The sequence below is a fragment of the Anser anser genome (genome assembly GCF_964211835.1).
Source record: "Anser anser genome assembly, chromosome: 3".
Lineage (NCBI taxonomy): Eukaryota > Metazoa > Chordata > Aves > Anseriformes > Anatidae > Anser > Anser anser.
In genome coordinates, this window is record NC_139722.1 from 121,508,563 (window position 1) to 121,532,317 (window position 23,755).

The 23,755-nt window shown below is 39.8% G+C and overlaps 1 long non-coding RNA gene across 1 annotated transcript in view; it reads left to right on the forward strand.

The window, feature by feature from the left end:
* LOC310896649 overlaps window positions 1-12,929 on the forward strand; it is a 64,005-nt gene extending 51,076 nt beyond the window's left edge. The window contains exon 3 of the long non-coding RNA XR_014581710.1: window positions 10,032-12,929. This is a non-coding gene — a long non-coding RNA (uncharacterized lncRNA). The remainder of the gene's footprint in view (window positions 1-10,031) is intronic.
* Window positions 12,930-23,755: the final 10,826 nt, after the last annotated feature.

The following is a 23,755-nucleotide window of genomic DNA, read 5'->3' on the forward strand; positions in this document are numbered from 1 at the left end:
TTTCATGAGCTGTGTAATTTTTAGTCTTTACATTGGCTGTTGCAGACAGCAAGCTGTTCTAGCACTGATCTCTCAGTAGCCAGCTACTATGTGACTTCTGTGCCTCATTTCAACCTGTAGGAAAACCTCTATAAAGAAACTTGTTGTTTGTCTGTCGTTCTTAGATTTTATCTCTATATACTAGAAGTTTGGTGAGCTAGCAGTGAAGGAGTAGGTGGAAACAACAATGTTCAATGCAAAATTTGGTGTAAATATTCCAAATATGTAATATTTATCAAGCATCTGTCGGATCACTCTGAGGAAAGGTGATCAGCATGGAAGGATGATTGCTGTGGGAGAAGATGAGCTGGTTCATCTGGATGGTGTTTCTAATTCTTAGTGTGCTCTCTTTCTGAGGTATTTTGCGCTCAGGTGCTTGCACAGTAGGCTGTTTACCTGATGGGTTACTTCCTTTTTTTTTTTTTTTTGCTTCTTTGCCTCCCACCTCTCTGTCTCCACTGAGATGTCACGCTTCCTTCTGCAACTTCAAAGTCTGTGCGTTGTGCTCCTCCACATACCAGTGAAAACCTCTCATCACAGTGCCCTCAAATACATTAAATGTGCAAATGGGGAAAGACAGGAAGGTGGAGAAGGGACATGAGAGTCCGTTCTTCTCTCCTTCCCATTCAATCATCATTGGTCTGTCTGCTAGCTGCATAGAAATGCCACCAGGCAAATTCCGTCTCCACATAATGATGCCCTCTTTGAGCAGATATGAACAAGTTTTGCCAAGCTTTCACATCTTTTTAACTAGTTCTTCTGAATTTTTTTGTTGGTTAAGCTAAACCCCATTTATATACAAGAGAATATAAAAATCATAACCTGCTGTGTTTTTTCTTAATGGTCTCTTTACCAATTGTACAGTGACATTAGAAAATCTTGATACTAGGCAATAAGCAGTTGCCAAAAAAGAACTAAGGCTTTTTTTAACCAATTAAATATAGTTCTGTCATTAGTGGTGTTCATCATTCATAGAGGCATTCAATAGCTGACCCAGTTGGTTTGCATTGCAAATTAATTTAATTTTCCATTGATGGGCTCTAAATGTATAACAAGCTATATTATTCATATGTAAATATTCTTTTGATTAAATCCATCTTCATTTGCTAATGCCCTAAAATGCTTTGATGTTTATTCTTCTGCAAGCTTATAGACCAGGATTTCAGTCATGCTCCATTTTTTCAGTGGTTTGTCTGCTTCTACAGAATCCGTTATTTTTCACTCATTAAAAATGACTATTGCAACACTTCCTGCAACTAACTAGGAAAAGTGTTTCCCTGTGCATCAGAATTCATCATCTATTTGATCAAAAATGCTGTTTTGGTGGATTTTTGAGTTAATTGGAACACTTTTTCAAAAACATTTTTTTTTCTAGGTTAAAGCTGAGATGGAGATAAGAGCTGCTGAATTCTGGCAAGAGAGCTTTTTCACGTTCTTAGACACTGTTCCCAAGCCTCTCATTAGTGTGCTGGCAGTTTTATAGCCAGGAGGTAGCCTCCTCCCAAAAGAAAACTGGGAATTCTGTCTGAAATTATAGTGCTAGTTTTATGTCTATAGCTAGTGATTATAAAGACAAACTTTGATGTTAAGCAGTGCAGGTGACTTAGGGGCTAATTGTCATCAGTTCTTAAAAAGTCTTTTAATTTTCTATTATCTTCAGGACCTAATCTTTAAAAATTTGCCTGAAGAATGTGAATGCTCATAAATAGGTTTCCTGATACAGCAATGTTCCTGTAGGCCATGTTACCTACAACCAAGCTGCAGCGTAGATGCCCGTCATATCACTAATGATACAAGGACTGAGCAAATCCATTTTTACCTTCAGCGTCTACTGCCATCTGACCCTCTGTCTCAATCAAGATGACTGGTTCACCTAGGATCTAGTGGCAACCTGCTGCAAACAGACATGTATCTCAGCTATCCATGGCTAAAAGACATGCATGCTTTTGTGTAATAGACCACCAGAAGGCATAAAGGCTAAGAATATAACACTTCTGATCTTAGAAGAAACTCACCCTGATTTACATCCATGTAATGGAGAACAAAATCAGACTCCGAATGTCTTAGGAGACATTATCCAATTAGAGAAAAGGTCAGGTTTGCACATTTACTGTCTATAACAGTATATCTCTTCCTCAGTTACTGTTGGTCAGACCTGTGTGTAAAATGCAAATGAGTGTGTGGGGGAGTGGGAGAGAATGTCATCTCTTGGAGCAAATTTCAGCAAGAATAGCAAGTTTCCTCAGAATATATTCAGAGCAATATTGTCCATTAGTCACTTACACCTATTGCTTTTCCAGCTGCCTTTCTTTTCTTACTTGCATCTCCTAAACTTCGTTTTTCCTTGTGCATAATTGTTGGAAGGATAACATCAGGCTATCAGTAATGCCTTGCTGAATAGACATTTAATCAGAATTAACCCGTAGTTCCAGAAGAGGAAGCCATGAATGTACCATCTTCTGTCTGAGATGGGCATACCTACGCGGTAATGGATGCAGAGTTAAGAGACAATTACGAAGGCACAAGGAACACACTTTAGAAGTTATTAACTCTCCAAGTCCTCTCTTACAGAGAAACAGGTAGAACAATTTTTCAGATTCCTGAAGACGATTCCTTTCTAGCTCAAGCTCTTCACAGGGAAGAATTGGGTGTAGAGTCCTAGTTGCAAAAAATAAAAAATAAAAAAAATAGTATTTTAAGTTCTGTGACATGAATTATATTAGTACAACTCAGACTTTAAAAAAAAAAAAACAAAAAAAAAAACCAAACACTTGTATTTTCTAACTTAAGAGACTGGGGAGAGTAATGGCAAATGAAACTAGCTCTTCCACAGCAGTGTAATTTTGGAGCTGTGACTAGGACTCCTGAGAGAAAAGGCACAAAGCTAGCAGAGTGTCCCCTCTGCTGCTAGCGCTACCCAGCAGCTACATCTGGGTACATCTACAAAACTCCTTTAGGCAGAGCAAGCGTGGGAAATCTCAGTCCCAGGGCCCTGCAAACTCGGCACAAAGCTTCCAGCCTGTTACTAGCAATGGCAAAACAATATCACGGGACTAGTTGGTTGCATACTATGTTGTGAATATCTCCTGCACAAATCAAACAGGCAAGCAGTGAATATCATGCTGCTGTAAAGTTTTTTTGCTCTGAAATCTTTTTAGATGTAATAAGACCAGATTTTTTTTTAGTTCTTTTCTTGTTTGTGATGACTGGCTCTGCTGAACTGGACAATTGTTCAAAAACTATTTTGAGTAACATTTGCTCGTATAAGTGAAAACACCTATGGGAGGGTAATTTTTATTATTTCCACGGTGATTCTATAACCTAGTAGTTTAAATCTGTAAAACATTAATTTTCACTGTGGTGTCATTGTTGATGATTACTCATCTGATCAGCAGGGGTTCCTGAAACAAGCATGTTCTGAAGAAAAATCATTGATCAGAGAAATGAAAGCAGTTTATGTAACACACTCGGCAAGTGCTTATCCAGTATGCGCGGTCTGAGGAGCCGCAGGCAGCTGACAATAGAAGGTGACGTGCGTAGGTGTGGCAGTGTGCGACTGGGCTGGTGGCTTGGGAATTGCGTGCGTTCATACCAGCTTTCTGCATTTGCTGCTGGGTCTCTTCTGAAAAGGCATCTACACTGAAAAGTGTGAGAAGTATTCAAGTTATTCTGACAATTTCGTGTCTGTCACACTTTTTTTTTTTTATTATTATTGATTGCATACACAAAATAAGGCGTTGACTTTCTTCTTCCTCTCAGTCTGCGGTGTGTTGATATGATCAGGAAAACCTACTGATATCTGCAACATCAGTAGTTAGTAAGATTTCTTTTTTTGTCTTACTACAGGGTTTCAGAAGACTAAATCTGTTATTCTACTGTCCCCCTACTTACATACACTCTAAGAGAAAATATCCCGGTATCAATTCCTGTTAGGAAAAGTGAGCGAGTGAGTACCATAGGCTAGAAAGACCACTTTCATATATATATATGTATATATATATATATATTTTTTTTTTGGCTAACTCTGTACCCTCAGTGACTGATTTTCCTTAGAAAAAGAAGTGACTAGGACTCTAATATTTCTAAGCCTTTCACAGCATTTTCAAAATATTGGGAATGGGGAATGTCAGAAGCTGCCATTTTATTTCTGGGAAATATTCAGCGTTAAACTTCTAAGTTATGTAAGTGTTTTTAAGGAACATTATTCTTACCAAATGCCCTTAAGAGGGCGCTTGTTCACCACCACATTTGTTTTAAGCATCTTCTGTTATAATAATGAATTTAAAAACAATGTGCTGCTGCACCAGTTTAACATTTGAATGAAACGTTTTTGGGCCAGTTATGGTTACTGACATCAGCAGATGTTAAGTATACAACATTATTGCATTAAGTAGGCTTAATTTGGATAAACATTTAGTCAATTTACAGGAGTGTAATTTACACCTGAAACAGCAGGTTCAAAGTAGTTCCACATCTCATAGAAGAAATAGTTTTTCCTTAGCTGGATTCTGGTTTGGTTTGCATTTTTCTTTGGCTCTACTTTTGCTTTTCTGTCACAGTCATTGGCAGCAGTAAACTTCCATGCTTCATCCTCTGCAGCCATCTTACTATGAGTGAAGCATCACGTATCTGTAGGTGCAGATAAGTGGTTATAGTAGGATACAGAACAAAATCAGATAACAAAAATGAGGCTATCAAATGCTTATATTTTTAAGCCAACTGAAAAGGCATTATGTTCTATTTTCTTAGAATCTTTCTGATTAAAAAGTCATTTCATAAAGTGCTTGTTTCTAATGGTCATTGCAGCTTGACGGATGTGCCAGTGGCATTATTCTGTCATGTTTACAGCATCTTCATTTTCAGTTTTGCTAAATTAGCTAAGGAATATTTTTATGCTAAGGAATGTTTATTCATCTTGATGCTCTTCACGTAAAGGACAGCTGCTAGGATATGGTAGGGGAATCTTGCTCAGCAGAGAGCAACCTGCTGCCTATGGACAATGCTGGACACTTCAATATTAGCTCTTACCCCTTTAACATAGTGTAAAGCAGTACTGCATAGATGGGATGTGACAAATCTCCCTACGCTGGATTACTTATGTATGAATCTGACTCCAGCTTCATAATCCCTCCCATCTTTGTAGTTTCTGTAGCTGTCTGCTGGGAGTGTGAAACCCGAATGCCTGAAAGAAGGCAAACTCCAGAATATGAATTTAGAAAGAAAGGGTTGGCTGTGTGTATTAATGCAAAGCTGTAGGGAATTGATCTCTGCTTTATCTGTATTGCTTCTAAATTAATGCTTTTTTACAAATAAAATAATATTTGCCCATAGATCTGTTAGTCTAGATCTCTGTCGTGGCTCAGTGCTTAATGTCACACAGCATTGGAAAATGAAAGTGGTTGGGGAAAACTTGGCATCAGTGTAACTGGATTATGGCACGTAACACTAGCTGTGATTTCAAAATAAGTCCATACGTAATATTCCTATCACATCAGTGAACACAAAGTTCACATGTAGCATTGTCTGCCTGTCTGGAATGAAAGGAGGGCTGTTCTCCCCCTGCATCCCCTTCAGATTTGACATTTTTGGTGAACTTGAAACGGTTACAGAGCACTTCCTCATATTGTTTAACTGGAGACAGCTAAACTCTATCAACAGAGCTGAGCTTTTCCCTGCCAGTTTAAGATCTGACCCTCTGCTTCAATTTTAAACCTCTCGTTTTCCATCGATAATTAATTCCTTTCATATGAACCTGAAGGAGTCAGAACAGCAGCTTATGCATAAACATGAAGGTTATGTATAGGCCACAGAGTAAATAACCAGATAATCACCTTGCAGATTTAGTTTGCAACAACACGAAGTCTTCTAGTGATAGATAACCAAACTTTGTTAATTTATAAAGGCATCGCTGGCTATTTTTTTGAAATGTGCTGAATGGGTGGGCTCCCGTAAAACCTTGTGGTCATGCAGTTTTACAAGCAAAGGCAGAGCTCTGTTACTTCTAGGCTGCAATGGAAGTGGATTGTTAATACTTCTCCAGAAGTGAAATTCAGTCGGTACATTTGTTTCTTCATCACAGACGTCTGTGTGGTATTCTTCAGCTGAAACCAGCTAATTTATTCCAGTGCTGTATAGCAGGGATCTGTCTCCAAGGCTTTGTAATTGCTTTCCATTTCTTGTTAGCCTTTGTTTAATATTCATCTAGACAGAGACTGCAGATACTGAGAAGCACATATCTCTAGCATAACGTTTAATTTTCTTATCACTATACGGGGTATAGATTCTGATACTGGAATAAGATGATCTTTTAGGAGATTAAGAAATATTACTTTGCCCCTATATCACCAGGTAAAGCTGACTCTCATGAAATAAGCACTACCTCTCATGTCTGAGGTTAATTGAGGAAGACATTTAATTACTTTTCCATAAACCTGCAGGACTTCTGTGCCTTTTTTAAGCCCTTGATCAGTTTATTGCTACAAAATAATTCAAAGCTGATGAGAGCATTTTTTATTAAAATGAAAGTATCTGTTTTAATATATAAAACAAACTTTATTGCATCTTTTTTAACTTGGTAAAGAGAGGCTCCTAGGGGTTTAAAAGCATATGGAAATGTTTTGATGGGTTTATATTTTAGAAGAGTTGATTCTGGAGTTTCAGCACTAAGCAACTTCTCCTGTCCTTGTCTGTGTTTTGTTCTTAGTGCTGGGGAGACCTTTTGTCTTCTGGGTGACCTACAGGTGGCACTGGGTGAAATGATAATGTAGTAGGGACTTGGTGAACGATTGTGACAGAGCTGCTCCCTTCCTGCTACAGGGAACATTAGGAATTTGGGAAACTACCAGATTCCAGGTTTAGGAAATCAGCTTAGGAAACCATGGGTTTACTTGGTGCACTGACACCACCTGTTTACAGCAGAGAAATTCATTTGCTGGCTAAGTGATTGTCATGGGGAATGTTTAAAGCCACTGCCCATGTGCCACAGCAGGAAAGTACAAATTAAAACCTGTTTCCAAGGGTGGCAGTGGGGACCCCTTGCCCTGGGGGGCTCAGAGCCACTGTCCTGAGACCTTCTTCTCAACTGTTTAGTGGATTTCGCTGTTCTCACTGCTGACATTGGAATTTCCTGTGTTGCTCTCAGGGCAGGTTTAGGGGGACTGTTTCAACCAAAAGGACCCTGCAGTTCACAAGTGCAATCCCTTCTAAAGGGAGAATAGGCTGGCTGTATTGTAGGGTCTCACAGTCAGTACAAAATAGTCCAGGCAGTGATTCTCCTGAAAAAAAACTGTCATAATTACCATTACCAAGCATGAACTCCCATCACAACTCTAACTGCTGTTAGACTATTTTCTACTTTAGCTGCATGTGTCGTTAAAAAGGCATAAGCGACACCTTCTTAAGCAGGCTGACTGAAACCAGTGTCTGAGCCTGACCTTCCGGATCTCATGTTGCGTGTCTTGCATGAGAGCTACTTCACTCGTACAAGAGGTTGTCTGCAAAACTCTGGAGTAATACACATTTCAGCTTATGCAGGTTTGCTTTTTGAAGATTGTTTATGGTGAAGAGTTTAGCAATACAGAGCGTAAGTAAATAACGTAATGATACTAATAATGGAGTTGCTCAGACATTGATTACAGCTTCATTAAGCAAGATTACTCACTGTGATCTCTGCACTACAAATTAGGTTTTGATAATTTGACCTATTCTCTATTTTAATTTAGTGAATTAGAAAAATAAATTGCCAGAGCAGAACACTTATAAAAGAAAAATATTTTTCTAACACTTTGTAAAATATTTATTTAAAATGATAAAAATTACCCTCACGTCTCTGGTTTATTCATCACAGACGAGCTCATGTAAACTATTTTTAAAGGGGAATATTTTTATATTAAAAGCCCCAGGAGCATTGCTTATTTCTTTTCTTTCACTTTAAATTCCCAAGTGATAAGAGATCTTTCCAAATAACAGTTCTTTTTTAATGAAATACTTAACAAGTAATGCTTTAATGCAATAATTTTTTTTGCCAATTTTTATTCTATGAATGTCAGATTTTTACAACACAGTCTAGTAGTCAGCTCTGGAGTCATTTCTGAGGAGCTCTGTGCTTTTTAGAGATCTGTTTGCACACAGAATCGAAGATGCCAGATCTTCTGTAACAGCAAATGCAGTTTTAAAGTGGAATTTGCCAGCATGTGATACATTAACCTCAGAATGAATGAAGGGCTTTTGCTTTAAACATAGACCAAAACGTGAACGATGTATTCCTAGTTTCTAAACTTTTGTCGCCTGCAACGTAATCCAGAAGAGTGACCCAAAAGTTGACATCAGCTAAACACTGCAGAATCACAGCAGTAACTGCTGTGCTTCTACTAAAACAGATGGAATGAAGGTTGTGTCCATCCTCCGTGAGATTCTGTGCATAGGTGGTGTGAAGGAATGAGTTATAAGCATCAGGCTTTGTTACGGTAACTGGACAAGCACTCTCCAGGGCTCACTTCACAAAATATGCTTTTTGTTTATTTGTTTTTGCAAACGCTGGAGCTGATTTTTGAAGTGCCTCTGAGAAAACTTCATTAGAGTTGGAAAACTCCATTTTTGGTGTTATCCAAGTGTCAGCTTCTCTAGTGTAGTTCAGCTTCTTAAGGAGTTCATCTGAATAAGGTATTTTGACATGAGTCTGAAAGGTTTACTGGAATTGTCTTTACAATAAGTTAAAACATGTTGGTTAACAGCTACCATTAACTCTGAAGAGGGTTGCTTAAAATGGATCTTGATTCATGGAAGACTATTGTGCCATTTAGAACTTCTGTAATTCTCTCAAGTTACAGTCTTAATTTTAGGCTTCTTTAGCGCTCGTGCTAGATCATATCCATTCTCTGTCCTCCTTTCTCATAATAAAGGAAATCTTTGGGATTGTGACAACAAAAATTTATATAGGATTCTTTTCCTTCCAAATGGGATACACATTTCTTAATATTAAACTATGAATCCAGTTCATGTTTAATTGTTGTGTAGACAAAACTATCAATCTTCAATTATATAATTGACTATATTATTATGAAATTTTAGAGTTATAGGGAGAAAATATGGCACAAGGTAGGAATTCAATCCTGAATCTCAGTTTTTTTTTTCCCATTCCTCCCAACCCTGCTTATTAAATACATGGCCTTCAATAACTTGTAGAAATTTAACTTATTTTTGTTATGCTTAGTTAGACTTGTTTTAACATAGCTCTCTGCTGCTAATTGTCTTTCCAGAAAGCAGCCAAAAACACCATATTGTCTCAGTGAGAGTAGATTCATAGTGTCAGTCAAATGCCCCCACTCTGAGCTGGTCTTTATTTATAGTATATATCTGTTTTTCCATTGTATCAGCTCTCAGTATGTCAGCTGAGTATCAAATTGCTGAATTAATAGAAAAACTGTAGTAAAAAATACTAGCACAAAGGTGATAAACACCTCCACACAAATTACCCTCAGCACTAATCACTTAGGCTTTGTGAGAAACAGCACACTGAAATGTTCCTGAAATAATCGTACTCTGCCTTCAGCTTTTTAAAAATAGCCCCCCAAACATGCATAAACATCAGATGCTGTGAAACAGACCTCCCCTGCTAACTGTTTGTATTCTAATTAACAGATCTATGCAGTTAAGTCACTTGAATGCCTGTTAGTATTTTGTGTATTGTTTATAAATGCGTGTTGTAAGATGTATTGATAAACCTTTTTCTCAGATTATCAGCACTTCTTTTTTTCATCTGCTATGACAGAAGTGGAAGTTTGCATTATTATTACTGTTAGATTTGTTACAACAGACTGAGCTGTAAGGTTCCAGGGCAAATACATCACTTAACGATGACTGGCGGTGTGCCTGCTCTACAGACACCAGAACAGGGAATCCTTGAGCAGGTTCACTGATCTTTTTCACAGCTGCAATCCTCTGAACATGCAAACCAGAGTGATGGTCTTTATCGTTCCTCTTCCCTCTTGCAGAAGTACATTTCACAAGAACTGAGCAACTCGGCATGCCTGAAGCATATGGATGGGGTCCATGCATGGTGGCTAAAGGATGAATGAAAGATGCTTGAGTCTCCCTTCCTTGGGCTTGGCATGGGCAACCAGGCAAAGCTGGCTTCCTGCGTTACACCAGCAACGGTGACTTTTCTTCTAGAGAATGTCTGAGCCAGAGGCATGGTAGCAAGAGCGATGGAGTCAGCATCATCTCAGCACTGGTGGTTTTTCACCATAGTTATGTTTACAGTGCCTTTTATCTGCCCTGCATGTTATGGGAGGTTCCTTTTGTTTAGGCCCACAGGCTACAATTGGAGTTTGCCCAAGTTTTGAGCTTTTCCTTGCAAGAAACAAGTTGAAATTCTTACATTGTCTGTCATCTCTGAGAACTTGATCTTGAAATCAACCGCAAAGTACTGCAAGATATGAACTGAAAAACCTAGTCTGCACTGACAAGTAGTTTATATGACCTTTCATATTTAGAACAGATTTATGTTAACCATGACCATCTCTGTCTCCCAGAATCTCTGATTTACGTAAAAACTTTTTCTTCCTTCTCTTTTAAGCCAAGTTCATACTTACTCAAGACCATTTTTTCTGAGTTTTTCAACCTTATGCTGCATGTAGTCGTGTGGTGAGATGTCTATTTATACATTTCTGTGTGTAATAGGATTCTTCAGCTTAACCTGTGTACTGTGACAAATCTGGCCCTTGTGCTTAGTCTCCTCAATGTCGCTAAGTTCAAATCTGATCAGCTAATGGGTGGTTTGATGCATGCAGTGGTGCAGAAGATTTCAGTTATTGAAGTTAAGCCAAACTAGCACAAAAAGCATTATTAACGACTTCTGAGTCCTTCACATCAGTCTGTAATAGGCTGCCTGAAGTCACCTTGTTCTCCCAGAAGACGTGAGCCAAGACCTGTTCCTTTCTCGTATTCTCCAGTAGTAGAATGGGCTGAAGGTTGCAAACCTAGCCCAGGTGTGCTGTTCTCAGAACCGTACTGTGGGGGCCGTGGATGTGAGGTGCCCAAAACTCCTGTAGCATGCTCATCACTCATTCCTTTGCTGTCAGGAGGTGGCTGTCAGTCTCTTTTGCAATGCTGACATCCACCTCCCGGGAACCAGTGTCACACTGCTCAACCTCCTCCCCTCATGCCTTGTCACTGAACAGCCATCCTGGTAAAGGCTTTCAATCACTGTCAGTCAGGCTTGGATTCAGAGGTGAAAGCCTCTGCTCTCTTGATTTATTTATATAACAGCAGCAGCAGGGATGAAATGAGGACCTGCTCTTCCATTTGCCTTTCTCACAGCTTCTTGCAGCTCAGCAGCAGTTGATGGGATATGGACTAACCGTTCTCATCCCAGCTCCTCCCTGGGGCAGTGCCTCAGGGGCTGCTCTTCCTGTGCTGCTGCTGCAGCCAGCCATAACAGCAGCGAGTCCCTGACAGGCCCAACAAGTGATGTCTTCCCCCATTCAAAACTGACGTAAGGAGCTGTCAAGAAGAAGCCACTTTGCAGCATTCTGTTATATGAGTCTGCATTTTATCAGTCCAGCAAAACTACAGGACTCAGTCTTTGAAAGGCACCGAGTAGTGTTTGTTTACCTGTTTGCCTCTGTGCGGACACACAGATGCCCATTTACCAAAGGCAAGAGACATCCCATGTAACAACTCAACTGGACAAAAGTAGCATTGTTCTCCTCTGTCACCTGAAAATCCATACTGGGAGAATAAGCTACTGTTAACCCATGTTGTTCTGTGTAGCTGCCAGAACCAGAAACCAGACACAGAGTATGTATTTCTTTACTTGAGCTCTAGGCTAATGTCTATCAAAAGATATTCTTTATTTTTAGGTAATGTAATGGATTGCATGAGCTCTCTCACATCATTCTTTTTAGCTTGCATTATTTAGAAGTGCTGAATTAGTAGGAATATCCCTACAAAACCATTTATTTTGATTAAGTTTTTAAGTTGATGTATTTCTGTCAGTAAAATGTACATTTTTTTTAACTTGTTTTCTAGAAGTGGCTACACCAGCCCACCAACACTTTAAAAGTCAGCCTGTATTTGACTGTCACATAACAGGACCTACCTCTAAGAACTGAAATGATGCAAATGCTTTGCTTACGAGCTAATCAGAACTGCAGCAGACAATGTTTAAAAATGACATTTATTATGACGTTTTGCTAAACAGCAGATGTGTTTTTGCTCAAGCATGTAAATGTCAAGGAGCAGAGCACCTAGCAACGAGTTTGCAAGATATTTTCAGCATGCAGAGAAGGTTCATGGAGCCAGTTGGCAGACATACATTCTTCAGTGTTCAATAACCATCCCAGCTCTAGCCCCAGGTAGCTAAGCTGTCTTCCCTACCTTTTGTTTAATTAGCAGTCCACCTAGGAAATATTACCGCAGCATGATAGAAGAGGTATGCTTCTACAAGATATTTTCTAGCTAGCCCAGGTCTCTGAAACCACTGTACAGACCTTCTATGGAGGGAGGGTGGTGGGTTAACAACCTTTCAATATTAAATCCTCATATCATAAGACGAATGAAAGTTTGGTGGCGGTCTGGTCCATTCTTCTCTCCACATGCAGGATCCATGTCCATCATGACAAGAGTTTCTTTCCATTGTTCCACACACACACAAAAAAATTATAAAATACAACAAAATTTTCCTGCAATAGACATCCTGTGTTTTCTCTGAGCAATCAGTCAGAAGAATTGCTGCCCTTTTTGGTAGGGAGACTTGTGCTTCTTTTCTTAACTAGCCTGAATTTTCCTTTGTGTAGATTTAAGCCTGAACATTTTGTCCTATATTCATTGTGGGCATGGAGAGCACAGAAGGCTGCAAGAACTGCTGTTGTGGTCCAGAGCAAAGGTCTGTTTAACACAGCAATCTGACTCCAACAGCAGTCACAGCAAGGTGCCTGAGAAGGAGTAAGAAAAGGATAAGCATACGTGATGCTGTCATCATACAAAAGCATGGCCAGATCCATTTTGGCTCACAGGATTTTCCGAGACAGTTGTGGTTTCTTTATTTTGTAAATTGCAGTGGATTGTTCTTCCAAGTTCTCAGTTTGATTCTTTCTCTTATTGTGACTGATTTTTGATATTTGAATGCTTTTACATCTCATGTCCTTCTTCAGATGACTCTTCTGCAGACTCAACATAATTTCTTCTTCTCTAATAGGTCATATCTTCTAGACTTCTTATCATTTTCTAATTGACCTATGCCTTTTTTTAATGACACTGCCCATATTACAGCAGCCCAGCCTTCATCCATGCTGAATATATACCTTCTTTATGTTCCACTTGTTTCTTATTGCTCTCATTATTAACATGCTGTGTTTTCTGGGAAGCATGGTCTGTTATGGAAAGCCTAATTGGAATTTTTGGCTGTGATCTAAACAGAATCTGTGATTTGCTTTTGAAGAAGCTTCTGTTCTAATTAAACTAAATGGACACAAAGGCATTCACTCCTCAGATGACTAGGTTTGAAATCTGTAACCATGGAGAATATTTATACATCTCCCTCTGCATCTGAGACCCATTCTCACAGAGGTTATTGTCAGCGACCCTGATAAAGCTGGCAGTAGCCTTAACTTATGCTTTAAATGACCTTTCCTTTTGGACTAGGCAGAAGGTTTTCCTTGGCCACAAATTCCAGCCTGCCCCTGCAGGTTTGAAATTGATATTGTTCCTTCTTTTGTTTCAAAAAAAGAAAAAAATAATAATAAAAATTAAAAAGCTTGTTCTTTCCAACCCTGCTGTAAAGTAAGTGGAGTGCTCTCTATAAGTGGCATGTCCAGCACAGAAGTATCACTGTATGAGTACATTGCAATGCACTTAGTGTTGTGGCTAAGACAGTAAGAAGGAGGCAATCTATGATAATCCATCTCCCCTTCACTTTTTTTTAATATATCATAGAATCATAGAATCATAGAACATCCTGAGTTGGAAGGGACCCTTAAGGATCATCAAGTCCAACTCTTGACACCACACAGGTCTACCCAAAAGTTCAGACCATGTGACTAAGTGCACTAAATATTTCTTTGTGTTGGACCTCATGGCCGCAGCTCCCTCGCAAGGGGAGCGGAGGGGCAGGCGCTGAGCTCTGCTCTCTGGGGACAGCGACAGGACCCGAGGGAACGGCATGGGGCTGGGACAGGGGAGGGTCAGGCTGGGGGTTAGGGAAAGGTTCTGCACCCAGAGGGGGGTCGGGCACTGGGACAGGCCCCTCAGGGAAGAGGTCAGGGCACCAAGCTGACAGAGTTCAAGAAGCATTTGGACAATGCTCTCAGACATAAGGTCTGATTTTGGGGTGGTCCTGTGTGGAGCCAGGAGTTGGGCTCGATGATTCTTGTGGGTCCCTTCCAACTCAGGATACTCTAGGATTCTAGATACACTTGAGTTATCTGAGGGCTTAAGTTGCAAATCATACTTGTTCGTGGACAGTAGCCAAGAACAGATTTCAAGGGGAAATTCAAATGACTGCAGCATCATTTGAAGAAATGTCTAGCTGATCCCAAGGGAGCACAAATATGCTTTGGACTTCTTCCCCTTTCACTGAGGGAGCTCTGCAGGAGTAGCAACACAAAAGTCGGTGGCTGTCAGTGGTGCAGTGATGGGAAGAACGCAGTGACATAGACCATGCACAACAGAAAATGGGCTCAGGTCTGGATGTCATGGAGTGCTCTGTCTTTGTCCTTGAGAATATGTGAGATGTGAATGAGTCAGTAGGATTACTCTGATCTCTGAGTGTTTTTCAGGACTGGGACAGAGTGTTCAGCATCTCAAAGGGCAGGGACCTTGCTGAATATCTGTGTGACAGAGGAAGCTTTGCCTCTGAGAGGAATGCAGTGATGTGAAAGCAGGAGGATCCAGGTGTCCTTGTTCCAAGTGGATGCATAATTTAGTCATTTGTTGTCTGCTGCTTTTTCAACAGCTGGCTGGTATAATGTGATATTTTTGTTTAGAGCTGTGTACAGATTGTCCAGTCACATGTATCTGAGAGGATTTTTAAAGAAAGATTGCATCTATGGAAGAAAAACCACACTGCTTCCTTTTCAATTCCCTTCATACCCCTGCCCAAATGAAATCAGCTGTCAGAAAGCTCTGACTTGGTACCAGTTCAAAAAGGTCCCATTTAAAAAACATTGGCATTGTTCTGAATGCTGACAAAATCTTGCTCCTCAGCAAGCTGCAGCATTTTCCTTCACTGTTGCAAATCATTTGGTAGAAAGGAGGGTGATAAATTTGACAGTTTTGTGGGTCCTGGTCCTCAGTAAGTATTCTATCCTGGCTCTTACAGCCATACCAGCAGCTGAGAGTCTGTCCCAGACATTAAAAACTCTATATCACTGCTCCTTTCAATCCAAATCTTATTAGCTTTCATTTGCAGAGAGGTTGCCCTGACATGGCAAAGATCATGAGCTGTATTTTTCAGATGCTGTTACTGCATAGCAGCTGAGTTGGCCAATGTATCTTTAATTTCCTTTTGGCATCCAGCCTGAGAGAACACGCAATGAGCAATTTCCTCAAACATAGTATCAGTAGGAAATTCATCTTGTCCTGAGCCTGCTACGTGATCTAAACAGAGGACAGTATGATTCTCAGCTTTGATACTCTGAAACAGAAATGGGAGTATATAATCAGCCTCAGTGCTTGGATGGCTGTCCTTCCCCAGGGGCCATTTCAAGTGATACCACTGATTCCTTATCCTGACATTTTCTTAGAATTTCTTTATAATGTAGCTATCAGTAGGTTGTTTACAAAGTACTATATAGTCTACTAAAATTGTGCAAATAATTTATTTCATGTTAAGGACAGAGAGTTTAGAAAACAGAGCAAAAACGGGGAGGATGGAATTTTGAGGTCTTTAGAATCAGCTCCTCCATTATTAATTGACATCCTTAGTTTCTAGTTTCTAGTCTTGATCTTTATAAAGTCACATCTATTTTTTCTCAACATTTACTTTGACTGTCACTAATTCATTTGTTTATTTTTTAATCTGACTCTTCTTACCTTTATCTCTCTCTGTCTTCCCACTTCCTAGACTGTTCAAAGATCAGGTAGTTCAAAACCATCCCTCACTCTCAATTCTTCGCACAGTTCTTTTTTCGAGTGATGGAGAGCTGCATACATGTTAATTGGAAAGCTGCATACACATTAATTGATGCTTTGGATAGGTTTTTAAGATTTCTCAAGTTAAGATTGTTGTACAACCTCTCATTGCAGCTGTGTCATGTTTATAGTTCCAACAGCATTTTTGGCCAATACTTCTCACTGCTGTGCAGCCATTCTCTGAAGTCAAATATAGGGTTTGCATTACTCTAAGAGGCTTGCAGTAATTGCTACCACAGTTCAGCTGCTGTTCTCACTTCCTTCATTCCTTTCCCTTCAGGTTGGATCTTTGGGGCTGAGACTTGCTGTCCACGTGAATCCTCAAACCGTATGTGTGAGGGACAGGAACATGAGTTGTTATGAAAAAATAAAAATAAAAAAAATTATAAGTTGCTTTGCTGGTTTCATCTACTTCTGTTTTAATGATAAATAGGTGCTCAATACATCAGTCTCAGTCCACCACTGAATTAAAATTGAGTTTTCCTTGAGTAATTTTATAGGGGCTTGTAAAATGAAACATCATCACACAGTGTATAAATGTGTGCTTATAGCAACTGTAAATGTCTTGTCTTAATTTTTTGTCAATGTGTTTCTTTTGACCCAGAATTCAAGGTGGAGCAGGCAACTAACTTTTGTTCTCTTTCTTCCGTCATAATAGAGACTAAGGTTTTGACTTTTTGATTTACTGTTTTCCTCTTTACCTACCATCAGGCCAGTTTTACCTGAGTAGGTTGGCAGTCCTTTCCTTGTTGTGTATGTATGATTTTGGAAATGGCTCCTGCTATTTTGGGAGTTGTTAATGGTTGTGTTTCTTCCAAAGAGGGCATGAACTCAGTGAGAGAGCAGACAGGGCTTTTCTCTTCAACTAGGATATGGTGGCTACTGATGATAAATGGCAGGCAGGGTGAAAATAAACACAAAAAAATCCTACCCCTCTTTTGGGGTTAGAGCTATTTCAGTAGCTGGGGCATCTCTTCAGGACAAGGAAGACCTACCTCCCTGCAGGACCCTAATCACAAGCCATGAGGAAACAGGGAGCAATAAGGAGCTTTTTTTGCTGCTGACATTGTTTCCTTTAATTTAAGTGACTATTTTAAATACAGCATATGTGAAACGCTCCATGCTCCCATGGTACAAATTCTCTGAGAAGTGGAGTGATTCCATTTGTTTTTCCTCTTGCAACACAGTCAGTTATGAATGGACATCAAAGTTCACTTGATAACCAAACTGGACTATCACATTGCACGTAAGTTTTTATTATCATTTTAAACACAACTACTTCTGTTCTACAGAACTTTCTTGTCAATGATAGCGGAGAGTTCTTCCATGTTTTTGTTTGTTTGTTTGTTTGTTTGTTTTGTTTTTCTCTACTAATACCATTCTAGATGAATGCATGCTAGATGAATGATGAATACCATTCTAGATGAATGCTTTATCTCTTGTTTTCTCAGAATTTCTGGGGTGTGACTTGGACCAGAACTGAAAGTACCCAAAAATGTAAAAGTGGCACAAAAATCACTCACTTGGAAGTAGGAAGCAGAGAAGATGAATCTTGAGAGTTTTCAGTTCTTTTTCCAACAGACCAAATTTGGGGTGTTTAGTTCAGTCTTTCAGCACTTGATATTTGCACATTTGCTTGAGCTTAGCAGTTATTTTTGAATGCTTTCACATCACACTGTGTTACAAAGATGCTGTTTAAAGAACATTTTGTGTAATGGCATTGGCAAATGATAGGATTCCATCTACGTCCATGATCAGAATTAAATCAATGACTAATGATTAAAATTTGTTACAAAACAAACTCTAAACTACAGGCAATAATTACTCATTGTTTTGAATATGGTCCCAAACTTTAAATTCCTAGACCTTGGTGCTGGAGCGTAGTGTTGGTTGAAGATCAAAGCCACCTAACATGAACTCACTGCAGGAAAGCTATCACCCTGGTACATATATCTGTGGGGCCTGGTCAGCTGGGCTTTGTTTGTATCGTGATGAGAGAGATTGAAATGTTGAGAGAGATTAGGAGGAATGACGGAAATTGTTGCCTCTTTCAGCTCATTACTGAGCCAAAGCCTACTCTAGCTGAGATTTGGTACTCTTCACTTCCCAAATGTATGCAAAGCAATTATTTGTAGCACTTGGAATAATTTGTATCCATTCACTGCCTCATCTAAGCTGCGGGCACTTCAAAACAAACAAACAAAAAATCTACCCACCTTGTTGTCTCGTCTTAAAAATTCCTGCAGATTTGAAAAGTCCTGCTAACTTGAAAGAAGGTGTTACTGGTTTATTTGAAGTGTTAATGTGAGTCAGACAAGAAGCAGAAGGCTGGAAATGCTGTGTGAAGTAGAACAGCTTTCCGTTTGTGAAGGAAGAGGAGGGTGGCTGCGAGACTAGACAGAGCAATTGGGCAGTATAACCCATTGTGACTTTGTATAGAAATAAAGATATGAAAATGGTTAGTGATACTGAAATGGGCAGCAGAACCATCTTTCTGAGCTAGAATAAAGCATGTTCAAAGCAAAGGTCATTTCAGGCACTAACTGAACATCTCAGCAGACAAGGTTACTGGATCAGTGCTTGCTAAGTCTTGGTTACCTGCCTGCTTCTTAGCTGAGCAAAGTTTTCTTAACAGAGACGGGCATAGCAGAGGGATGAATCTAGATCTTAGATGCAATTAAAGGCATCATGAAATAAATAAAGACAAGTGGAAAGAAGAATAGATAATGATGAAAACAAACGCCATAGTAAATCCTCCACTGCTGTTGGGAAAATCAGGGTGTCCCACCGAAGAAAAACCCTTAAGAGAAATGTTGAACTGACAGCTTACAGTGTTTGTGGTGTCACTGCAGGGGAATGGGACACTGAAAGTCATAAGCAAGACATATACCCAAATGATTTTCCAGCAGGTACAAGAGAAAATAAGCCTGTCATTTGGAGTAAATCTTCCTAAAGAGAAGAGATAAAGGAAATACCATAGATTTAGATATGGAGAACCCATCCTCTATGAAGCTTCAGCTGCGGTTACCATCAGAGAGGAGAAACAGTGGGACAGGGAATAGGTTGTGTTTGGGGAAGGTAAAACTAATGAAAACTTCTTGCTATCAAACAAAAATGTCAGTTCTAGGTGTCAGAGCTAGGTGGTGCTACACCTGTTAGACAATCTGGCAATACTTTGCTGGGCCTTCAGCAGCCAAAGTGTTGCTGCTTTTGTTGGACAGAGAAGAAGAAAGCATCATGCAGATAACATTCAATGGAGTTAAGAAGTAATAATCTGGATCTCAGCCATTTTTACTGTGTGTATATTTATTCATTCAGAGGGCAGACCTTTGCTGGATTTAATAGGCAAATCTTCATTTTCATAAATATTTATTATTTGTACCCTTTCCAGAATGAAAAATAAGCTGTTACTTTATCTTTTAGTTTTTGCTGCTTAATTTTCTTGCTCCTCAACTCCATCCGTTTTTAACAGGTGCTGTCTGCCACTCTAATGGTTGACAATATACCAGATGTTATTTCTAATTCCTTTCTCACAAACCGCGTTTTTAAAAAGAATTTTATCCAAAGTCCACAGAAGTCAGTAGGTCCCAAATAGCTGACACTTGGTCTGTAAATATTCAAACCATTTTTTAAGACTAACGGCCTACAAACACAAAGCATCAGAATTTGATCAAAACCAGAACATCTTCTGTCCTGCTTTTTTCCTTTCTCCTCTCCACCTTAGGAGGTCATAAATAGGTGATATATAGTTAATATTTCACAGCTGAGACATGGTAGGTAGATCTGTTCGCTCAGTAGAGCGCACAAGAAAGAAATCTCTTATTATCGTAAAGGACACACATACGTTTTTCAAGGCCTTAACTTATTCATCTTCTCTGTGCAGGTCTGGTAATAGATGCTGCTGTTAGCTAACAAAAAGAGCTAAACCAGTACAGAAACCAAATATATATTAGACCTCACTAAATATTACATCTTTCTGTCTCTCTGTATCTTAATCTCTGCTACTGAGCCATTGTTCAGTGCTAATCTTGCAAGCAGAACATGTTTTAAAGCAGCCATATCTAATGGAGACTACTGAATGCCCCAAGACCTGTGCTTTCACCTCAGCATACTAGTGACAAAATAAATAGAAGTGCCTCTGAATCCTCTCATGTTAAGGCTTCCATTGTCCCAGAAGAATGGTGCTTGATGTGGAGAGGGAAAATAAGCTTCAACTGAATTCTTAAAATGAGAAGAAAAAAAAAGATTGATTTAAAATGTCCAGTTAAATCTCTTTAACTCCACAGTTTTTGACTGAAACTTTTCCTCCTTCATTGTCTTACCAAGCTCTAGGGAAATTTCATGTCGGCTTTCAATTTCTCTAGCAGTCTTCCGTATAGCACAGGGATTTCACTGAGGAGACAGCTCTGCCCAGGGCAGTGCTCGTTGCAAGGATGGCATTGGTGACAGCATCTCGGTCACCAGCTGTCTCAGACTGCTATGCTTTTATGTTCTGGCCCAAGCTCATGACTCTACCTACCTCTCGGTGTCTATGCGTGACTGCAGTGTCCCAGAGCAAGTGGGTGTATGCACCAAAAGGTGGAGTGATAAGGTAATTGTAATTCATAGTTGTCATGTAGCACTTATCCCTGTGTTATAAAGCAATTTACAAAGGAGTGCAAGTTTTATTAAACCTGTTTTGCAGACAAAAGAAACAGAAAAGGCACCCAGTACTTTCAACTGCAGCCAGGAAGCCAGTGCCAAGCCCTGGGCTTGGCAAAAAATAAATAAATAAACATTATTATTAATATAATAATAATAGTAATAATAAAGCTTTGCAAGGATCTAACATCAGTAATGAACCAGGTAAAGGGAGCCTGGAGAGCCTGAATGTCAGGGAGAAGTCCTGAGGGAAAGTTTGGCAGAGGAGTAAGCAGGGTGGTGTGAATGGAAGGAAGGTAGAGGAGATACCATGGGAAGAAGAGACAGGTCCTGTATATACTGAAAAAAATGAATGTCAGCAATGGAGTCTGTGCCTTTAACCTCTTAGATGATTACTGTCGCAGCAAGGAAAGAAGCGACATCTGCTTTCTCTGCTTCAGAAACAGGCATGTTACTACCCACCAGCTGAGAGAAACCAGAAGAAAAATAAAGTGGAAGGGAAGCCTTGCCGTCTCAGGCTCCCCAAATACAATAGCAGTGTTGATGCTAAGGGAGCCTTGGCAGAGCAAGCAGTGGTCTCTTCGTTTCCAAGAAAGCCAAACTTAGCCGTGCTTTCTGATTCGTTGTGGGGTAGCGTGGTCCTGCTGGAGCTCACAGGCCTACCCTCACCTCCCCAAAGCCAGCCTGGGAGCTGAGCGGACACAAAGCCTGCCATGGGAGGTGAGCCGATGGGGGCGTTCCCTCACAGCACGAACAACTTTGGTCTGAGCCAATAAAAAATGATGGAGAGGGCAGAGGAGAAGTGGTGATTTGAACATAGCAGTGTCTCTCACGAAGTGTTAGAGTGGGTCAGTATGCATGATGGTAGCAGTTGTTTTAAGCTAAAAAATGAAGAATTTCTTTCCTTATAATCACAAATCCAAGCGTATGAATGTTTAAAGTGTATTCTAATGATGCCTGTCACTTTGCACAAGCTATGTGCTCTATTGTACACAAGCTTTATGCTGTGATAAGACTTGTACTGTCTTGGTTTGGTCTGTTTAATGCAATATAATGCAATATAAAGAAAGGTTTGGGTTTCGTATTAGTTTTACCCAAGAATTTTCTGAGCAGAACTGACAAAATGCATTGAGCTTAAGCATTCATACTCTAAATGTTCCATGTAAAACATGCAGAATGCTTTTCAGGAGGCTACATGGGTGATCAGCTCCTTTCTAATAAAAACAGTCCGTGAGTCTAAGTCATCAATCCAGAGAAAGCTGAAATCTGAGAGTGATGATGCTAACGGGTCATATCCACCAAATGCATGCCTTAATGCGCTTCCATCTATCATCTGCCTTATGAAAAGGTTGTAAATAAAGCAGTGCCCCTCCACCATCTCTGTCGGCATGGGTTAGCTTAATTCACCACTGCCTGCTTCATCTGCTCAGGAATGTAGCGATGCTCGCTAGGGGAGTATGTGATATTTGTTATAAGCCTTGCCTGTTGTGACTTCCATTCACCTCTTTTCCCTGCAAGTTTTTCCCCTCCCTACTGGCATACAATTTGCTTAATAGCGCTGATTCTTTTCATACCACTGTAATTTCACTTCATAAATTTTATAGTTCTCCAGTGCCTTCATGAAAAAAGCCATTTGGCTTTTTAGCAAGGCCTCGTGTCGTTGTCTGCAGATTTTATTCTTGTTGACTGGGTTCTGTTTGGCAGACTTACTGTCAACAAGAGCTTGGGCTCTGTGGGGTCGTTCTCCTCCTCCCTGGAGCACAGGCAGGGGATGCTCTCCATACACTCTTCTGAATATCTATCTTATTCATTCAGTTTGCAATAATTCCAGCTAATATTTGCCTTGTATGTTCTTAGTTGTATTACTGCTTTTTATATTGTTTGCTTTCTCTGTTCTTGGTATTTGCCCACGCAGCTTTTCTGGTAGAGTTTTGCACAGCCTGTGCTTTTTCTCCTGTTCCCCTATGGCTGTTTCTTATTTGCTTGTTTGCTGAATCAGAACAAGCCTGCCCGACTGTACAAGAGAAGGAGGTCTGTGCTGTATGCACAGCTGCAGAAGAAACAGGCCATTCTTTTGTTACTGTATTTTTCCTAGCAAAAAGCTTTGGAGGGAAAAAAAAAAAAAGAAGAAAACCACTTTTGGCCAGCTACAGCCTGGTCAGTGTGCACTGCTGGGGTACCTGTTCCTGCAGTTTCCAAGAGCAAAGATCCCAGTCAAGCTCTTTTTCAAGTCCATGGATCAGTCTCTGAGATGATGTCAATGGAGACAGCATCTCTCTCTCTCCCTGACTTAAGGATCTGGATTCAGGTCTTTTTGTCAATGTTTTGCATTAAAGCAGTATTATAAAATACATTACACCCACTGTCTCTCATGTTGGACACTGGATTTGTACCCAGCCTAACTCAAAGGCAGTTTGCATGAGTTTTTCTCTCTTTGTGACTTGATAATGTCTTCAGAAATGCAGCACAAGAAATGCAACACGCAAGGAAAGACGGTTCCTACAACTGTAGTTCCTTAGTTGCCATTAAGATAGCTGGCAAAAGCAAATCTGAAAGGACTGCTGAGACATGTTTGTAGCTGCAATGGGAGCTAAATGGAAAGAAGCTCACTCCTTTCCTGGTGAAAGTTTTGGGTTTGCTTCTGTAGTGCAAACCTTTCAGCAGCTCTGCACCGCATATGAATTTGATACAGATATTTTTTTTCTTTACATACTTCATCTGTCTTCATTTTTAATTTTGCTTTTCATTAGATCAGGAAAGGCTTCTAGGAAGGATGAGATAACTTACATGACCATGATCTTCTTTGTGTCATGATACCACTGTAAAATGTCTAGATACTTTCAGTGCAGATGTCAGAAAAGTTAGTACAATTTTATTGAATTGCAGATCACCTCCTCTGCTCAAACTTTGGAAAGCGGGCAAACAAAACAAATTATTTTAGAGT